A 20,990-nucleotide genomic window follows, 5' to 3' on the forward strand; every position below is an offset into this window, starting at 1 on the left:
AAGCAAGTCTCGTCTGGAATGAGAAAACCGTGCGTCCTTTTGCTAATCTTGATTTAGGAAATGCACAGAGAAAAGGTGTGCGGGAATTTTGTGAATGTCTTCCTTTCCTTTCCTTTCCTTTCCTTTCCTTTCTTTCCTTTCCTTTCCTTCCCTTTCCTTCCCTTCCCTACCCTTTCCTTTTCCTTCCTTCCTTCCTTCCCTCCTCCCTTCCTTCCCTCCTCCTTCCTTCCTTCCTTCCTTCCTTCCTTCCCTCCTCCCTTCCTTCCTTCCCTCCCCCTTCCTTCCTTCCTTCCTTCCTTCCTTCCTTCCTTCCCTCCTCCCTTCCTTCCTTCCCTCCCCCTTCCTTCCTTCCTTCCTTCCTTCCTTCCTTCCTTCCTTCCCTCCTCCCTTCCTTCCTTCCTTCCCCCTTCCTTCCTTCCTTCCTTCCTTCCTTCCTTCCTTCCTTCCTTCCTTCCCTTCTTCCTCCCTTCCCTTCTGTTCACCAGGTATGTTGCATTTAAGCTATTTTGGTCAGACTGGGGCAAAACGCGTCAAGGTTCTCAGACCACATGAAGGAAGTGCAGAAATCCTGGGGACGAAGTCACTATGCTCAGCATAAATGAAACCCTGTTCTGCCAGACAGAGTTCCTGCCTGTACCCTCCTCTCTTCTGCTGTGTCTGCAACTTGGAAACCCTACCAGAGACTGAGGCCGTCTCAGGACACATGTTTGTTGAACTCTTTCGTTTTCTCTGTGGTCTTTAAAAGCCACTGTGGTTTCTAGTCCTGGAATCAGCTTTTCTGGGCATGATACGTTGGCCTCCAGCTGTGACCCTTCTGGGGCCACGAACTCTAACAGGACTCTAGCAGAGATCTGAAGATTCTCGTTAATGAGCTGGTGGCAAACCCCGTGAGCAGCTGCGGGGGACGGGCAGGCAGACTTCGGTGACTACCAGCTCCTGTAGCGACCAGCGAACCAACCACGTGCCCAGGTACCCCTTCCCAGCCTTGCACGGGAATGCTGTGGGAGACAACGGGAGTAGGGTTAACACGGGAGTCCCGGGCCCGTGCCCAGTAAAGTGCTAAGTTAGATGAAAGAATCAAAGAATACCAGAAGACAGCACAAAACTGGTACAACCTGGAAAGTCACAGGAACTCAGAGGAGATGGCAGCCTGTGGATGATGAAATCGGTGAAGGATATGAAACTTCCAGGGTGAAAGATCCGAGCGTTTCACTGGGTGGGGTGGGTGACAGGGTGAAGGGATTTGGCCAAGCCAGAGAGGCAGGAACGAGTGCTGGACGTTCGAGCAGGAGTGGATTCATCACTCAAGGTTGCAGAGAGGAAGGAGTGCGTCATCTGAGGTGAGATTTACGAGAGGGAAGCTTCTAGAAAAACACTGTTTGAATTGGCCCCTCGAGAACAGCTCTAATTTGTTGTTGTTGTTATTTTTAGTTGAACAACTGTCTCTGTTTTTATGTACAATTTTCCCAGCTCACTGGTTAACCACTGTTTGGGATTAAATCAGAGGCAAGTGGAGACTTATTTTTGCCACCCCCCCCCCCAACTTTCTTAAATTCCCACGCTTTTGGTGGACTGTACTGTCCAGGTGAGTGAATGGAGATGAAAAGGGACAAGGCTCGGGGCGCCTGGGTGGCGCAGTCGGTTAAGCGTCCGACTTCAGCCAGGTCACGATCTCGCGGTCCGGGAGTTCGAGCCCCGCGTCAGGCTCTGGGCTGATGGCTCAGAGCCTGGAGCCTGTTTCTGATTCTGTGTCTCCCTCTCTCTCTGCCCCTCCCCCGTTCATGCTCTGTCTCTCTCTGTCCCCCCCAAAAATAAATAAACGTTGAAAAAAAATTTAAAAAAAAAAAAAAAAGAAAAAAGAAAAGGGACAAGGCTCTATCTCGAAAACTCAGCAGACAGGCCTATGGGGCAGCAGAGGACTGAAGTGCCAATATGACTGGGCTGCGTCTCTGAAATAATCCAACAGCCACCTGTCCACGTCACCTTTTAAAATATCTGGTCAGGCGGCGCCTGGGTGGCTCAGTCAGTTAAGCTCCTCACTCTTGATATCAGCTCAGGTCATGATCTCACGGTTCACGAGATCAAGCCTCAGGTTGGGCTCTGTGTTGACAATGCGGAGCCTGCTTGGGATTCTCTGTCTCTCTCCCTCTCTCCCTGCCCCTCCCCTACTTGTGAGTGTGCACGCTATCTCTCTCTCTTTCTCTCTCTCTCTCAAAATAAATATTCAAAACATTCAGGGCATCTGGGCAGCTCAGTGGTTAAGCATCTGACTTCAGCTCAGGTCATGATCTCCCAGTTCGTGGGTTCGAGCCCCACATCAGGCTCTGTGCTGACAGCTCAGAGCCTGGAGCCTGCTTTGGATTCTGTGACTCCCTCTCTCTCTCTGCCCCTCCCCTACTCGTGCTCTGTCTCTGTCTCTCTCTCTCTCTCTCAAAAATAAATAAACTTTAAAAAAATAAAATAAAAACATTAAAAAAAAGAATATCTGGTCAGATTATGTCATTTCATGGCCATCATTCATTCATTTATTTTTTATATGAAATTGATTGTCAAATTGGTTTCCATACAACACCCAGTGCTCATCCCAACAGATGCCCTCTTCAGTGCCCATCACCCACTTTCCCCTCTCCCCCACCCCCCATCAACCCTCAGTTTATTCTCAGTTTTTAAGAGTCTCTTATGGTTTGCCTCCTTCCCTCTCTAACTTTTTTTTCCCTTCCCCTTCCCCATGGTCTTCTGTTATGTTTCTCAGGATCCACATAAGAGTGAAAACATATGGTATCTGTCTTTCTCTGTATGGCTTATTTCACTTAGCATAACCCTCTCCAGTTCCATCCACGTTGCTACAAAAGGCCATATTTCATTCTTTTTCATTGCTAAGTAGTATTCCATTGTGTATATAGACCACAATTTCTTTATCCATTCATCAGTTGATGGACATTTAGGCTCTTTCCACAATTTGGCTATTGTTGAGAGTGCTGCTATAAACATTGGGGTACCAGTGCCCCTATGCATCAGCACTCCCGTATCCCTTGGGTAAATTTCATTTAATAAACACTTCCTGAGCATCTGCTAAGTGTCAGACACTGAGATTGCTGGGGAGATAGCAGTGAGAAAAATGGGTGTTCTCTTTATTTTGTACTTCTCAAACAAATATGCTCATCTCCCTGGGGGACATGGGCAGTATGACAGGGCCACAAAAGCTGTAGAATAATCACGTAATCAGGGGCGCCTGGGTGGCGCAGTCGGTTAAGCGTCCGACTTCAGCCAGGTCACGATCTCACGGTCCGGGAGTTCGAGCCCCGCGTCAGGCTCTGGGCTGATGGCTCAGAGCCTGGAGCCTGTTTCCGATTCTGTGTCTCCCTCTCTCTCTGCCCCTCCCCCGTTCATGCTCTGTCTCTCTCTGTTCCAAAAATAAATAAACGTTGAAAAAAAAAATTAAAAAAAAAAAAAAAGAAGAATCACGTAATCAGTATTTTCGGGGAAGCTTGTGGTGAGTAATTGAAAACAAGGACCTGTATGTTTTTAAAAATATAGAACAGAAAATTCATATGTAGTTTTAAGCTAAAGCAAGACTTCAAAGAAATGCCCTTGTGGCAGGTTATTCTGGGCTGTGTTCCCAAGTCCCCCGGGGCACACATGCATGCTCCTTCCTCTGCCTTTAGGCGTACTTGGGGGGAAAGTCTGCAAAGCATTGCCTTCCTTAACTGCCTCCGATGGCCTCACCTTGGCCTACAGGATCAAGGGGAAACTCCTCTGTGAGCATTCAACGTTCTATATCTGTAAGAGTGGTCCCGAGCCACTTTGCTGAGAACTCACTCTCCCTGCTTCCTAGACCCCCCTCCCACGGCAGGAGTGAGCACGCCCTAAACAGATAATTACTGAGCACCTATTCAGTACCCACCAGCCTCTGTAAAAGTATTAATGAGTTTATTCCTTATCTATCCAGTCATGAATTAAATATTTACCAGTTTTCTACTACTGAGCCAGGTTAATGAAGATAATAGTAAGGAAAACAGAGTTAGTCTCTCCCCTAATGAAGCTTATAATTGTCTAAAGAAGACTCACAAGAATAAAAGAAAAATAATTATAAGTATCTAATTATGTTTAATGTGATAAATTAATATGATTAAGTAATTAGATCAAATCTGTAAATGTGATAAATGTTATAAAGGAAAAACATGGGAAGCTATAAACCTATACTTTCATCATGAAATATATTTGATTTTGTAATATCCTACACAGCTAAATCATTTTTGAGTACAGTAGAATTCTTCCTTTTTAAACTTTTCCTTCACCTATTCAAGCTCTTTTTGAACCGTATTGTTAGACTTTTCCACCTTTTGAGACAATGACTTCTTTTCCATATTGGTAATTAAGACTGCTTGGACAGGGAAGGGGGTATTAAGGGGACAATCTCTTTCACATTTAAAAACCAGAGATAGGGGCACCTGGCTGGCTCAGTCGGTAGAGCATGTGACTCTTGATCTTGGGGTTGCAGGTTCGAGCCCCACGTTGGGTGTAGAGAGTACTTAAAAATAAAATCTCTAAAAAAACCCAAACAAACGGAGATAGCTCTTCTGGAGGAATGACAGCAATTCTACACAAAATCTTTCAGAAACCAGAGAAGGAAGGAATACTTCCCACCACATTTTATCAATATTACTCTGATTCCAAAACCCAGATAAAGATATCACACACACACACACACACACACACACACAAATCTCACACACAAAAACCACAGACCATGTGAACACGTATGCGATCATTTCTTAACAAAATCAGATCAAGTAACAAATACAAAAAATAGTGAATCAGACCAAGTAGGTTTTATCCTCAGAATGTAAGGTTAGTTCAACATTAAAAAAAAAACATCATTGTGGGTTGCCTGGGCAGCTCAGTCAGTTAAGCATCCAACTTCAACTCGAGTCATGGTCTCACGGTTGGGTTGGTGAGATCACTTTGGATCCTCTGTCTCCCTCTCTCTGCCCCTCACACACACACGCACACACACACACACACACACACACACACACACGCTCTCTCTCTCCCTCTCTCTCTCAAAAATAAACATTTAAAAAAAATCATTGTAATTACCCATATCTATAGAAAGAGAGAGAAGCAATATCATTTAAGCAGATCAAGAAAAAGAACATAATAAATTCAACACACATTCATGAATTAAAAAAAAATTCTCAGCAAACCTGGAAGAAGAGGAACTTCTTAAAAAACAAAACTGAAATAGAACTCCCAGTAAAAAAAAATTGGAAGACTAATTTAAAATGTAATCATCAGTGATCTTTTTATTTTTTAATTTTTTTTTAACGTTTATTTATTTTTGAGACAGAGAGAGACAGAGCATGAACAGGGGAGGGGCAGAGAGAGAGGGAGACACAGAATCTGAAGCAGGCTCCAGGCTCTGAGCTGTCAGCCCGGAGCACGATGCGGGGCTCGAACTCACGGACCGTGAGATCATGACCTGAGCCGAAGTCGGATGCTTAACCGACCAAACCACCCAGGCGTCCCATCAGTGATCTTTTTAAAAATCAAGTCATAAACTGTATAGATGTGGGAAGAACCCTGTGGAGCCCCAATGCTCATCATAAAAGTTGTACCTATTTTATAGAGTGGCTGTAAGTATAAAAAGATAGTGCTCACTGAGCTAATTTTATTGAGCACTTGCTAAGTGCTCAGGGAACACTATCTTTTTATACTTACAGCCACCCTATAAAATAGGTACAACTTTTATTCTAATTTTACGGACAATGAAACCGAGGCTTGGAGAAATCAGGTAAATTCCTAAGGAAATATGACTCACAAATGGCACAGCCGGTACTTGAAACTAAGGACTGTGGGCTTAACCACTGTCCTCACAACGTCTAGCCACTTTGCCTTACAGAGTAGGTGACTGAGTGTCAGGTCACACCGATGCAAGTTAATGGCAAGACTGGGACAGGAACCCGGGCCTTCTGACTTCCGGGGCGCCGTTTTTTTTCCAGAAACTATGTGCTCCTTTCACATCGAATCCTTCCCCCCTCACTCCTCCTTTTCACCAAAACACACATTTTTCCTCCATGGAAGCTCTAGGCCCAAAATACTAGAGAAATAAATATAATTTAGAGAACCAAGGATTGAATTTCATCTCCTACTCTGTTTGCAGTGGAAACCACTAAGCCACAGACAGGAAGCCGCCCACATTCAGAAAAGAACAGGCTGAGGCAGGATCGGGTGGGAGCCTCCCTTCCTAGGAATGGACACGGTGAGAAAGCACATGTGTTAACAGAAAAGGAAGTTAAGAAAGTTAGAGGCGGGGATAGAGAATACTGGATGGTATTTACCTTCTAGAAATGTGAAGCTCTGGGGCCCGAACAGGGAAACCCCAAATGTGTAAGTGCCTCAAGAGGCCTGGGACTGGCCCTTTGGTGACAAAGATCAGTTCCCATCCCAGCGACTTACTCACATGTTACCTAGAACAGCCCGAGAGGTGCTGGGAAGTGACCCCCCGGGGCAAGGAGGCTCAGGTGTTTTGACCTGCGCTCTGGAGCGCTTTGGCAGTGTTACAAAGGAAGAAAAACATCCTTGCAATCCGAGCACTGAGAGTCAAGTAGAACAACGGTGTGGGCTGGACGGTGTCTGAGCAGATCAGGAGGGAAAGAACAAGGTCAGCACACTTTCTTTAACACACGGTGGAAAGCCCCTAAGTGACACTCTCACCTTCCCTGGCAGGCACCCAATGTGACCAACGTCATACCCGTGTCTTCTGCACGAGCCGGGAATGTACAGCAAGCATTCTGAATGATGAGGGTTGGGCTTCTGAAAATGGTTGGGGGGTGGAAAAGTAGTTCACGAGTCAGAAAACAGTTCAAAGATCTAAAACTTGGTTGAGGGGCCCCCCGGGTGGCTCTGACGGTTAAGCCGTTCGACTCCTGGTTTCACTTCGGGTCATGACCTCGCGGTTTGTGGGTTCGAGCCCAGTGCTGAACTCTGTGCTGGCAGTGCGGAGCCTGCTGGGATCCTCTGTCTCTCCTTCCTCTCTGCCCCTCCGCCCCCCTCAAAATAAATAAATAAACTTAAAAAATGTATAAAAAATAAAACTTGGTTGGAAGTTGCTTCTTCTAAACACCATCATGGTCTCTCCATGGGGGTGTGATATTCACACCCAACTAAAAAGGTGTGCTAAGACCCAAAAACTCTTTGTTTTTCTTCCTTAAATGGATTTCAAAAATAATAGACATCATTCCAAAATGGGATCTAGATGATTGTTTTTCCTTCCCTCAAACCGCATTTGGTTCGAGTTCTTTGTTCTCCTCCCTCAGATATAAAGAGTACAGAAGAAATTTCACTTGCCCTGTCAGTTCCATTAACAAGTATTTCCTGGTAGCCACAGAGGTTAGGCAACAAACAGGGAAAAGAATATTTGGAGTCTTGGAGGGACTATTGCACTCCTCTTAGCTTAATTTTATGTATTTAAGATTAGGAGCAAAGCAAAACAAACAGACGATAACAACAAAATAAGCCCCAAACTTACTCCTCCAAAGCCTCAAAATAGTAGGTTTAAAAGACAGCATGGAGGGGCGCCTGGGTGGCGCAGTCGGTTAAGCGTCCGACTTCAGCCAGGTCACGATCTCGCGGTCCGTGAGTTCGAGCCCCGCGTCAGTCTCTGGGCTGATGGCTCGGAGCCTGGAGCCTGTTTCCGATTCTGTGTCTCCCTCTCTCTCTGCCCCTCCCCCGTTCATGCTCTGTCTCTCTCTGTCCCCCAAAAAATAAATAGACGTTGAAAAAAAAAAAAAGACAGCATGGAGAACGGTCACCTAAGTGGGCTTGGGTCCAAAAGGAGTCCTTAAGTAAGATCCCCCTCCCCCTCCTTTTTTTTTCCTTACGTAGATCCTTAACTTTAATAAACCTGGTTTTATTATCCATAAATTGCCTAACAATAGTCCTGATTTCGCTGGTCTATTGTAAGGATTAATCACAGGAAAGCTGGGTTTAAAGCACACAGTATGAAATCTACCTTAGCTATTATAACAAGGAGTACAAAAGTGGAAAGAAAGGAATAATCCTAGTGAGAGGGAGGACATAGAGGCAAGAAACCTCTCAGGAAGCAGCAGAACCAACCCTAAAGACGGAAACAGGGTCTCTAGTTTCCCGACCAAAGTGCAGAAGGACAGGGTTTCTATCTTCCTTCAGGCTGACCGAGCCCCACACAGACCCAGGCCAGTAAGTGCGCAGCAGCCTTATTCAGGCATTTGGGAAAGGAATGGTTGCTTTGGGGAACTGTCAAAGACAATTACTGTATGATCCCACTTAAGTGTGGAACAGGGGAAGCCGTTTGGAGGGTGGATGTGGAGAAAACGATTTCTTTAATAAGTCACCACAGTGTTTCCTATTTCTCTGCACTATGACATTGTAATTGCACCCAAAGGAATTCCAGAGTTGTTGGATGACCCGGAGAAATGCTCAGGGAAAGATGAGAAATTTCCAGGGACTTTAGTAGAGAATTGACAGGAGCTAGGGACTGGAAATTAACTGGAAAAGTAGATGGGGCCAGACCAGGAAGAGTTTGCGCGACATGCTAAGGAGATGAGAATTTCTCCTTGAAGCATGGGCAGCCGGGAGCCAGAGGAATTGCAGGCAGGGGTGTCTCATGTCCACATTGACACTCTAGCATGACAGCTCTGTTCGCAGTGTGACAAATTAACTGCAAAGAAGGGGCCTGGATCACGGGGGCCAACTGCAATAAATCTGAGAGCAGCAATAAACAAACGAACTGTTTTTGATCCTGGGAAAATTTTCCCTTTTCCTTATTCACCTCAAGAATAACAACATGTTGGGCGCCTGGCTGGCTCAGTGCAAAGAGCATGCAAAACTTGATCTCAGGGTCGTGAGTTCAAGCCCCACATTGGGCGTGGAGCCTACTTAAAAAGAGAGAGAGAGAGAGAGAGAGAGAGAGAGAGAGAGAGAAGCATAGCAAAATACTCAAGAAAGTTGCCAAACATGATTGCAATGTTCATGCTGATGTTCTGAGAAAGTAAGGTAGTTCTGTGAAAATGGCAATCCTGATTTGTGGAGTGCAAACGATAGGCACGAATGGCCAAGGCTAAGGGGAGACAGGTTTTTTTTTTTTCTTAGTGTGTTCTTATTTTTGAGAGAGAAGACAGAGCGTTAGCGGGGGAGGGGCAGAGAGAGAGAGGGAGACACAGAATCCAAAGCAGGCTCCAGGCTCTGAGCGGTCAGCACACAGCCTGATGCGGGGCTTGAACCCACGAACCTTGAGATCGTGACCTGAGCCGCAGACAGACGCTTCATGACTGAGTCATCCAGTAGCCCCTAGATCATTACTTTTAAGCAACACTTCTGAAATCTAGGCCCAAGATGTAACTTTCTCATAACCTGCCTTAAGTGGAATCTCACGCATGGGGTGGCCAACAGCCCTCAGTTTTAGGAATGGCAAGCTGCCCACCCCGACTGACAGGGTCTGTCCGCATTCCAAACTGGGCGAGAGCAAACCTCCCCTGTCCAGTTCCTGGAATCCCACAGAAGTTTCCATGCAGCCCTTCTTTTCTAGAAAACCAAATTAATCTTCCACCTTTGAAAGCTTGAATTTCCCCTACAAACCCCTTTCAAATTCAGAAGAAACCGGTTCGAAGCAGGGGAGTGGGCGGGTGTAGGGAGTGAGAGGAGAAAAGGCCCGAGAAGCCTGCGGGGTCCAGAGGGGAGATGGCCATCTCCCTGAGAATGAACCGTGTCACCAGAAGCTGCGCTGGGGACGTGTGCTCGCTGTTTGCTTTGGCCAGCGCTGGCTGAGAGGTCGCAGGGTTACTTCTCCCCAGGGACCCTGAGCAGGGCCCCAGGCAGCCCCAGCTCCCCCAGCACGCTGCCTGCAGCCTGCAGCCCTCGCCTGGGGCTGCCCTACCATTTCCGGAATGTCCTAGAAAGGGGAAGCCAGCCAGCCCCGAGGGGCCCGGCTCTGAGCAAACAAAGAACTCAGAGGGCCTCCCGAGCTGCTGGGCTTTACGGGGGTGGGCTGGGCGGAAGGCGCAGGGCTGGGGATTGAAACCACATGGGCTGGAGGGTTCGAGAATGCCTCAGACCCCACCAGGCTTTGGGGCGGAGGAGGTGGCAGGCTGTGAGGCCTTTTCCGACTCCAGTCTCCCTCTGCAGGGCCCTGGACCACCAGTGTCCCCGCAGAAAAAGCACTATTGTAGCTGGCTTTTTCTTTTTTCTTGTCCCCCTTAATTTAGTGAAAGGTCATTCCTCACCTCCCACCCCCGAATAACAGAAAATGACCAGAAACCCCAAGGCCTGGGGCCTTTGACTCCGAGCCCCGCCTCCTAGATTTTTCTACTTACAGGAGGTTTCCCAACTCCCTCCGGTAAGACAGCAAGAAGGGCCGGATTTGGGGGTGAAGGTCCGGGGCCGGTATGTACATCAAAGTAGTGTAAGAGACACATTAACCCTTTTTCAATGTAAAACTTCACGGGGCGCCTGGGTGGCTCAGTCGGTTGAGCGTCTGACTTCAGCTCAGGTCACGATCTCGCGGTCCGGGAGTTCAAGCCCCGCGTGGGGCCCTGTGCTGACAGCTCAGAGCCTGGAGCCTGTTTCCGATTCTGTGTCTCCCTCTCTCTGACCCTCCCCCGTTCATGCTCTGTCTCTTTCTGTCTCAAAAATAAATAAAGGTTTAAAAAAAATTAAAAAAAAAAACTTCGAAGAATTACAAGACTAATACAGAAATATATTCTCTCATTCTCCTCAACCCTCCTCCCCTCCCCCATGTAATTCCTGGTAGCGATTTTAGAAATGCTCTTCTAAAGTTTCCTCTCTGGGGGCGCCTGGGTGGCGCAGTCGGTTAAGCGTCCGACTTCAGCCAGGTCACGATCTCGCACTCCGTGAGTTCGAGCCCCGCGTCAGGCTCTGGGCTGGTGGCTCGGAGCCTGGAGCCTGTTTCCGATTCTGTGTCTCCCTCTCTCTCTGCCCCTCGCCCGTTCATGCTCTGTCTCTCTCTGTCCCAAAAATAAATAAATGTTGAAAAAAAAAATTAAAAAAAAAATAAAGTTTCCTCTCTGTAGTTATACGTACATGCATGTGTACATATACATAGAAAACTCCGTTTCACATAGAACAAAATGAGATTCGTGTTGTGTGTATGGTTTGCCATTTATTTTCACTAGGCTTTGAAAGTTGTTTCATGCCAGACTATAGAGAGCAAACTTTTGTTCCCAAATTGGATTTATAATTATAAAAAGTGGGGAACAAGCAAGAGAGAGGGATTAACTATAGTAACTTATCAGCAGGTTTTTTTTTAACTTAAAAAAATTTTTTTTTTACCTTTATTTTTAAGAGACAGACCACAAGTGGGGAGGGGCAGAGAGAGAAGGAGACACAGAATCCGAAGCAGGCTCCAGGCTCCGAGCTGTCACCACAGAGCTCAATGCAGGGCTCGAACCCACAGACCAAGAGATTGTGACCTGAGCCAAAGTCGGACGCTCAACCACCTGAGCCACCCAGGTGGCCCTCAGCAGTTGTGACCTGTAGGCCAAATCTAGTAACACTTTTCCTGTCCCTGCCCCCCCTTCTGTATGACCCAGAATTAAAAATTAAGAATGGTTTAGGACATCTAGGTGGCTCAGTTGGTTGAGCGTCAGACTTTTGGTTTCAACTCAGTTCACAATCTCACAGCTGGGGCCCTGAAACAGGCTTAGCGCTGACAGCGGGGAGCCTGCCTGGGATCCTCTCTCTCTCTCTCTCTCTCTCTCTCTCTCTCTCTCTCTCTGCCCCTCCCCCGCTCACACACACTCTCTCTCAAAATAAATAAACTTTTTAAAAAGTTAAAAAAAAGAATTTGTTTTCCCACTTTTAAATGGCGGAAATACAAAAAAAGAATAATGTTCTTTGTCACACGAGAATGATACGAAGTTTAACTTCAGTGTCCATAAACCCAGTTCACTGGAACACAGAGCAAATGCATTCGTGTCTGCATCACCCGCGGCTGACTTCATGCTTCAGCGGCACAGCTGAGTATTTGCAACAGAAACTGCAGGGCCTACAAAGCTTAACATGTTTACTCTCGGGTCCTTTACGGAAATACGGAATACGGAAATACGGAATACGGAAATACGGAATACGGAATACGGAAATACGCAAACTTCTGAGCTGTAGAACAGTTTTCAACTTAGGAGGAACCACCTTGGATGGGAGATTTCAAAATCTTGATTCTTACAAATCAAAAAAAGGGGTGCCTGGCTGGCTCAGTCGGTGGAGTATGCGACTCTGAATCTCGGGGTCGTGAGTTCGAGTCCCCGTGTGGGGGGCGGACCCTGCTTAAAAATAAAATCTTAAAACAAAATCAAACATACAACGGAAGAAAGAGGACCGGGCTGGGCGCTAGGGGCCTGGGTTTGAGAGCCGGTGATGTTGTCCTACCTGCAGGAAGGAACTCAGTTTTGTCTCTTTATGGCTGAGTGTCCATATCTGTAATACTGAGGGGTTAGACTGGATCTCAAAGCACCCTTTCAGTGATAACACTTTAAGATTCTAACTCTGTAATTCTTACGTTCGCTGCGGCTGGCCAGCCATATGTCAGAAGATGGGCTGTCATTAGTTGGAGAGAGAGAACCCTCTAGATTAGCCTGTGGGGCGGTGGTTGGTGCCTCCACCGTCCCGCCATCTGTTGCTTCGCTCCCCTGCTGCCCCGCCTCTCCCAACCTTTGCTAAAAGGCTTCCTCTCGGACAAGTCTAGACCAGAGTTTTTCAACTTTGGTTTGGTTTCGCTTTTTTCAACAAGTCAGCACTGTTGACGTTTTGGGCCAGATAATTCTTTGTTGTGGGAGCTGCCCTGGGCTTTATGGGATATATAGCAGCATCCCTGGCCTCTGTGCACTCACTCTATAACCCCTCCTCCCCCATCAAGTTGCAACAATCGAAAGTGTCTTCAGACATGGCCAGATGGTTCCCGGCAAACAAAATGGCCCCCGTTTGAGAATCACCGCTCTCTAGGGTCTCTTTCTAAGCCCTGGCGCAAGCTACCAGATTCTGGTTCACAGTGGGCTCTTCCATCTGTGCGTCGGTAAGGCATTTACCCTGTATTGTAATTCAGCACTTAGGCAGAAAAAATTAATTACTGAGTTAATTTAAATAGTTTTTCATAAAGTGGCTCATATTGGTTTGGGTTCATCATTTGCAGTGTGCCAATTTCACCCCCCAAAGCGTAATGAATGTGTTCGGTAAGACAGGGACAGTGTTTTGTAACTTCTTTGATTTCGCATGAGTGCCCACAAAGACTTCAATAGTACTTATTCACACAAATATTCTCTCCACTGTGGCCCAGCAGGACAGCTCTCTGTCAGAGCCAGAGAGAATTAAGAGGATCCGGTCAAAGTTCTTCGGGTGGGACCTTGATCCTGGAGGTCAGGGGTGGGATAAGGGAGGCAATGGGAGATCCAAATGTCTAGGTGCTTCCCTTACGGGTACTCAAATGATCTTAAAGTTGAAATGTGAGCCGAAGATTAAAGAGCAATCTTTAGGGAAGTCTCCATGGCACCTGGCAGAGGAGACAAAGGAACCTATAGTAAGTGGCTTCGTCCTCTGAATCCCACAGGCAAAACACTAAGTGGGAGAAGGGGGAAATGAAAGTTGTGGAGTTTCTGTTGTAAAATCACCTAGGAAAAGTTGTGGTTGAGGCTCCTGGGTGGATAGGATTTCTGAAAATAGCCAGTCTGCTGCTGGACATGAGTTCATGATTCCTTAGCTCCAAGCCAAAGTCCTACCTCTCATCTCTGGTGTCTCTTGGGTACGTCCAGGGAGGGACACATCAAGAACCCAGTGAAGGTTCCTGACAACCTATTCCCTGGGCCAATCCTCTCCTGTGTGATGGCACTCCAGAGTTCTGGGGGGTCCTATTTCTAGTCCTACGCCCCAAATTTTTAGCAAGCTGCCTAAGGGCAGGATCCTTATCACTGTCCCTATTTGGTGGAAGGAACAGTGGCCAATGGAATCAGAACACATGGACCTTAGTCCCCTACAAGCTGAGTGACTACTGCTGATCATTTTCCCTGACCCTCACTGCTCATCTCTGATAAGTAGGGATATTGCCATTGTGGTGGATAGACCCTAAGGGGGCCCCCCTAATCCCTACCTCCTGGTATTCATGCTTTTGTGTAATCACTGGCCCTTGAATGTGGGTGGGACCTATAGCTAGCTTCTAACCAATAGAACATGGCCAAGGAGATGGGCTGTCACTCCCACGATCACATCAAATTATAGGCTCCCACCTAGCAGACTGGAGTTAGAAGCACTCCTGCTGGCCTTGAAGAAGCAAGCTGCCATGTTTTCTGCCTATGGAAAGCGCCACACGACAGGGAACTATAGGTGGTCACTGACAGCAAGCTAGCAAAAGATAGAAACTCTCAGTCCTACAACCACAAGAAACTGAATGCTGCCAGCCGCCATGTGAATGGAGAAGCCCATCCTTCCTCAGTTGAGTCCCCAGATGAGAACCCAGCCCTGGCCAACACCTTGACTGTAGCCTTGAGAGGCTCTAAGCAGAGGATTTAGTTAAACCACGTCTGGACTCCTGGCCCACAGAAATTGTGATACTAAATGTGTGTTGTTTTCAGCTGCTAAATTTGTGGTACTTTGTTACATAGCGATAGGTAATTAATACACCTGCCCCTTTGGTCCGTGTGTAAAGGATCTGTAATCTGCAGGGTACGACATACTCACAGCCCAACATCCAGCATAGGGTCAGACACATCACACTCTCGATAGCTCTTTGTGGATGATGACATTCTTGGTCAAATAAGGTTAAAATGGGCATCAAAGTGAGGAAGGATTTTGATGCCTAGGATTCTTCCCTTGGACAGTGGGGATCTTTACCCCCAGAATTCAGACCTTCTAAGAGATGAACAGATCACGCCTCAAAGGACTCCAAGTCTAAATGCTAGATCCCTGAAACCTTCCGCCCTCGCCCCAACTGTATCTCCCTGGCATTTACAGTGGGAAGAGAGTCAACCAGTGTGGTTCTGGTCAGTACTAAACATTTTTTAAATTACCAAGACTTGTCCTTCACTAACTCACTGCCTCTGTTCTGTTGCATAGAGGCTGAGGTCCAGGGTGTCCGCCTGATGTCTTGGCTTCTCGCTGAAACATGAGTCGCACGTTAAGGGCTACTTCTACCCTATCGTGGCTGTACCCCCACAGAGCACTTGTTCACTGCTTTGTAAGGCAAGGGTTATATTCTGTTTCCTGTATAATCAACGCATGTGCTCAAGCAAGGGGAATTGGGCTAGGATGTGGTGATGGATGGGCCAGATATCAGGGGCAGGTGCCTAGATGATCACCAGAAGACATGGCTATGAAGAATATGCACACCGAGCCTTGGTGAGAAGGCATTGTTGTTGTTGTTGTTTAATTTTTTTTTTAATGTTTATTTCTGAGAGACAGAGAGAGAGAGAGAGAGAGAGAGAGAGAGAGCGAGTGGGGGAGGGGCAGAGAGAGAAGGAGACACAAAATCCGAAGCAGGTTCCAGGCCCTGAGTTGTCAGCACAGAGCCCGATGTGGGGCTCGACCTCATGAACTGTGAGATCATGACGTGAGCCAACGTCGGACGCTTAACCGACTGGGCCACCCAGGGGCCCCATGTTGTTGCTTTCTTCTTTGCTTGTTTTATAATGTTTGTTGATTTATTTTGAGACAGGGAAAAAGCGAGAGAGAGCATGCGTGCGATTGGGGTAAGGGCAGAGAGAGGGAGAGAGAATCCCAAGCAGGCTCCATGCTGCCAGTGCAGAGCCCGACACAGGGCTTGACCTTATGAACCAGGAGATTATGACCGGAGCCGAAACCAAGAGTTGGACACTCAACCAACTGAGCCACCCAGGTGCCCCAGGAAGGTGTCGTTTCACATCTGGAAATGTTAGCGTTTGCTTTGGCAGCATGTAGACGAACTTCTGGAAATCTTAGCACTTCTGCCGCACGCACGAGAATGGAATTTGCTCAGGGTAGTTAAGAGCGTAGGAGAAACTCAACACGAATCAGCAAGACGTCGCTCTTCCACAAAGAGAATAGATTCCTGGGAGGCAGGGCGGTCTGGTGCCCGTCTTGGTAGTTTTCACAAAACTTGCTTATTGAAACAAACTGACTTAGGAGCCCCGGATTACAGTCCTATCCTAAGGGGAAGAAAAGAACACCAGGCCCACTGATTCTAGCCCATGCAGGCTTCTTGATAAACACGCTGAGAGGAGAACGAGTTGCTCTGATGTATTGGGGGTCCTTCCACCTGATCTCACCACGTTCCTTTTACAGCCAGACTTGTCCACTCAGCAGGGGGCCTTCCACGTGCCACGCAGACACACAGCGTGGGGACGGCGGCGGGAAGCAGGACAGGAGAGCATCCGGGAGCTTAGGGGAAAGGACCTCTCCGGCACTAATGGGGAAGGCCGTGGAGAAGAAACCACGGGGTTCTGCCTAGAAACCTGTTCCGTGAAATCAGTTATTTCGTGTCATCTGTCCCACTTCCCCAGCAATTCTGTGCGATCGAGTCCACAAGCTTTTTGAAGTCCACTCTGTGCATAAGAAAGCAGGCTAATTCTGTACAAGAAAGGCCACGGCTGCCTGCAGTGACCCGGGGGTCAAAACCACTTACTTGAAGTTTCTTGGGCTTTGTAGAGTTCTCTCTTAGGTTGGATTTACCTGCCTGCGCCTGAGGCTGTCCTGGGGACACCTGGGAAGTCTCCAACCCTTGTCCTCAAGGTCTTTCCCCTCTGCTTTATATGTTCTTTTCCTCCCCTATGCTCATGTCCCACTTACTCTCGCTCATTCATTCATTCATTCATTCATTCACTCAACAGGTGTTTACTGAGCTTCTAACCCCTGCAGAATTTTACTAGGTACTGGATATACAACGATGGAGAAAAGACTGTCACCTCCCTGGAGGAACTCACAGTGTGGGAGGGGACAGATATCTGCACACACAGTTACGGTACAACATACCAAGGGTCTGTAAGGGGCACGTGCGGACATACCTGCGCTTTTGTTCTCCCTGCTCCTATGTCCAAAGCCGAGAAAGAATCCAAAAGATTAAGTCGTGCCGAGATCCTGAAGTCCGATGAGACCCAAATACACTAACCCCTCCCAGAGGCATTTTTTGCTTATTTCCCAGCGTTTTCATTTCTCGCCCGTTTACTGATCAAAACCAGCACAGTATGTCTGTTTAAAGGGTCTAGTACCGCTCCTCTAACTCGGGCTGTCACCACCGCACTCCTCTTCTTTCTAATAACTCCCAGCCCCCTGCTCCCCGTCTGCAAGGGCTCCTCACACACAGCCTGTCAGACTAATTCGCTTGGAGTGAATTCTGATCGCGGCCCTCTCATCTGCTGGTCAAGCAATTTAAACTCCCTCCACCTCGATCTCCGAAATGTATACAATGGTTATGATGATGCCCTGCTGATCCTGTTACGTATTTGTGGCGAAGAAATGGGACGACGTTTGTGAAAAATCTTAACGGGTGTAAGGAGAGATCCCGCGTATGTTATTCTTGTTGTCATTTTACCAGCCAAGTTCAGGGCCCTGCATGGGAGAGAGTCTATCCACAGCCCAACCCTTCACTCTCAAGTTGCAGGCCACTGTCTCAGGCTCGTCCCTCCGCATGTCTAACAAAATGAATGCTCCAATCTTACAGGACTGGTCTAATCCACATCACCCATGTGCGTCTTCTTAGCATCCCATCTGCACCATTTTCCAGGCGATTCCTTCTGCCTGAAATGTCCTCTCCTCCTCCCCTGTTAACCCCCACTCTACCCTCATCCGAATCGTATCTCCTTTCCTCTTTAGCTGGTTCAGTTTTCACGCTTCAGGATAGGCTCCTTTCAAACCACACTGGCTCATGGCAATTTCCCCATCCCCTGAGCTCCTTCCCATAATACCACACACCTGGCAGGTAGCACGGCAGCCACATGGATAGATTTGTATCACTTTTCAATGGGTGTGAATAGTTTCCTCCTCTAAACACCCCTTGCATGGGTTGAGTTATGTCCACCCTCCCTCCCCCCCCAACTTATGAATGTTGAAATCCTAACCCGCAGTACCTCAGAATGTGAAGGTATTTGGAAATAAGGTCTTTAAAGGGGAATTAAGTTAAAAGGAGATCATGAACGTGGGTCCTAAGCCAATCTGACCGATGTCTTTACAGAGATGAGGACACAAACAGGTACAGAAGGAAGACTATAGGAAGACACCAGAAAACAACCGTCCACATCCCTGCGGACACCGTGATCTTGGACTTCCAACCTTCAGCATGGTGAGAATGAATTTCTGTGGTTTAAGTCACCCAATCTGTGGTACTTTGTTATGATGGCAAAGTGATACCACGCAGAAAGGCCGCCATTTTCTAATTTTCTCCAGAGCTCAAATAAGGGAAACATTTGCCAAGGACCTTGTCATTTTTTCTCTCACTTGGCTCCGTATCCCCGCTCCCCCCCCCCCCACCAACCTGTATCTTTTCATATGGTGTATCATATACGTCCCACGCAGGCTGTAAATTACTAAAAGTCAGGGCCATGTCGTCTATTACCCATACTCAGTAGAGCCCAGTAAGGGACTTTGAGCACAGAGGTTGTATAAGAAATGCCTGAAGGGGGGAGCATGTTGGAAAAGCGTTTCAGCCACTGGGCTGATACAGACTGCCCTCAAAGGAAGTTCGTTGAGGACACTCGTTCTTTTTTCTAAAGGTTTTTCTCCAGGAAACGAACTCTCGTGATGAAACGCATCTGGCTGAGAGCGTACAGAGCAATGACATTAAATGTAATTGACATTAAAGCATCTCCCTGGACTGCGGTTGACGGAGCTCCCAGGCTTCAGGGCTCGGGTTGCACCAAGCACTGACATTCAAGCTTGCCCATCGTCTGGAACACTGAATTCTTCTCCTTTCCCCAGGCACAGAACGGCCTCCAGGGGGTTGAGCAAATAAGAGCTCCAGCTACTTTCTCTTTACGGAGAAAGGTGCAGCTCAAAACTTTTATCTGATCGAGTTGCTTTTTTCTCCTGCCAGCTTCTCCTTTGAGTCCTGTTGCCTGGACCACATAAATCCCCAGAGATGTACCTCCCCCAATTAAGATTTTGGCAGAAGTATGGAAAATACAAACCCTGTTTTCGTGCCCTTGAATAAAGCAGAGGCAGGCTGGAACATTCAAAAGGAACCCGACTAGGGACTAACAGGGAAGGGGGCAATAGACACGGACACGGAGCAGAACAACATTTACAAACATTTGTTCTTAAACAATCGGCCCAATTAGCTTGCTCACAGGCACCGTTCTTTCCACCTCTAGGCTGAGTAAACTCCTCTTTAATTCTTTGGCTTTTCTTCCTTTGGTTTTTTTGTTTGTTTGTTTTGGTTTCTTTTCAGAGAAGACGTTGGGATTAGACATCTGTCATATACTGACCTTCTGACCAAATGCTGGGTTGATGGCCTGCCCCGGGGTGAATACAGAGCCCCCGTAATTCTCAGCTCTCATTCTCCATGGCAGCAAGACAGAGCATGGCTGAATCATGCTGTCACCCCCTGCTCCATGCAGGTAGGGTCAAAGATGATCTCCTTGTCCCCTCTCCTGACTTGACTTCTATTTGTTAGTGAGAAGCTAGCTTCTCTTTGGGATTGGAGTGTGGGCCGGCGAACTTGAAGACACAGAACTAGCTCTCTACCTTAAAGCTCTAAATAGCTCTAGAAGTTATCGACACATCAGCTAATGGAACAGCCCTTCAAGGAGGCCACATGGGCAATGGCCTGTTCTATGATACTTATGGGCCTCTCTCCATTTGGGGGGTTGGGGGTCTTGCCCATTTGTGCTATCCATGCAGCTGGGGCCTTGCAAAGGTGGATGTTTTATTCCAGAGTTCTGTAATGTTAGACTGAGGGAGACCTTGGATCTCTTATTATGTCCAACATCATGAAATATGGCACAGCACATGAAATAGGGTGACTATTTAGAGTTCAGGGATGGTCACTGGCTTGGAATCAGGAGGTCCAGGTTTGAGCCCTAGATCTGTTACTAACTAATCTGAATGAACTTGGATAAATTCCTTCATCTTTCTAAGCCTCTAAAGTAACGATTGCTTTGATTTTCACTGAAATTATCCCAACTCAAGGTGGAAGCACGGATGGTCTTTCACTGATCAGAAGTTCTGATGAGCAGTTATATAGGCTTTAATGAATATACCAGGAAATGAAACATGCAGTTAATGACATTTGTTTGGGGATCAAAGATCTACCTTCCTTCCTTTCTTCCTCCTTCCCCCGTCTTTCTTTCTCTTTTCTTTTTTCCTTTCCTTTCTTTTCTTTTCTTTTTTAATCTCTTTTTCTCTCTGTCTCTCTTTCTTTCTATCTCTACACCCAACGTGGGACTCCAACTTACAACCCTGAGATCAAGAGTCGCATGCTCTACCGACTGAGCCAGGCAGGTGCCCCTGGGATCAAAAGTATTTCAAAATATCGGGGCGCCTGGGTGGCGCAGTCGGTTAAGCGTCCGACTTCAGCCAGGTCACGATCTCGCGGTCCGTGAGTTCGAGCCCCGCGTCAGGCTCTGGGCTGATGGCTCAGAGCCTGGAGCCTGTTTCCGATTCTGTGTCTCCCTCTCTGTCTGCCCCTCCCCCGTTCATGCTCTGTCTCTCTCTGTCCCAAAAATAAATAAACGTTGAAAAAAAAATTTTTTTTTAAAAAGTATTTCAAAATATAGGGCTCATTGAGAGAAAACTCAGAAGAGCCCTGGGGGTTAAAAAAGTGGGGACCGTTCGACTAGATGCTACAGAAATCCCTCTAGTTCTGACAATTTGGAATTCTTCTCTTGTGTTGTCATCCTATAGAAGTTGTCATTGTACAGACTGGAGAAAGTTGGGGAGGGAAGGAGTATTTACCTGATGAGCACTACTTGTGACACAGCACATCTGTTCTCTCATTTAACACAACCATCCTGAGGAAAGTGTAATTATCCTATTGATGGAGA

The 20,990-nt window shown here is 47.2% G+C and overlaps 1 protein-coding gene and 1 long non-coding RNA gene across 2 annotated transcripts in view; one reads left to right on the forward strand and one right to left on the reverse strand.

The window, feature by feature from the left end:
* The window catches only part of CLMP (CXADR like membrane protein), a 101,259-nt gene that overhangs the window by 43,625 nt on the left and 36,644 nt on the right, over positions 1-20,990 (reverse strand).
* LOC109491859 lies at positions 437-20,362 on the forward strand. Its single transcript, XR_002145411.3, has 3 exons — positions 437-1,340; positions 18,185-18,292; positions 18,723-20,362. It is a non-coding gene; the product is annotated as an uncharacterized LOC109491859 (long non-coding RNA).

The sequence above is a fragment of the Felis catus genome, chromosome D1, assembly GCF_018350175.1.
Source record: "Felis catus isolate Fca126 chromosome D1, F.catus_Fca126_mat1.0, whole genome shotgun sequence".
Classification (NCBI taxonomy): domain Eukaryota; kingdom Metazoa; phylum Chordata; class Mammalia; order Carnivora; family Felidae; genus Felis; species Felis catus.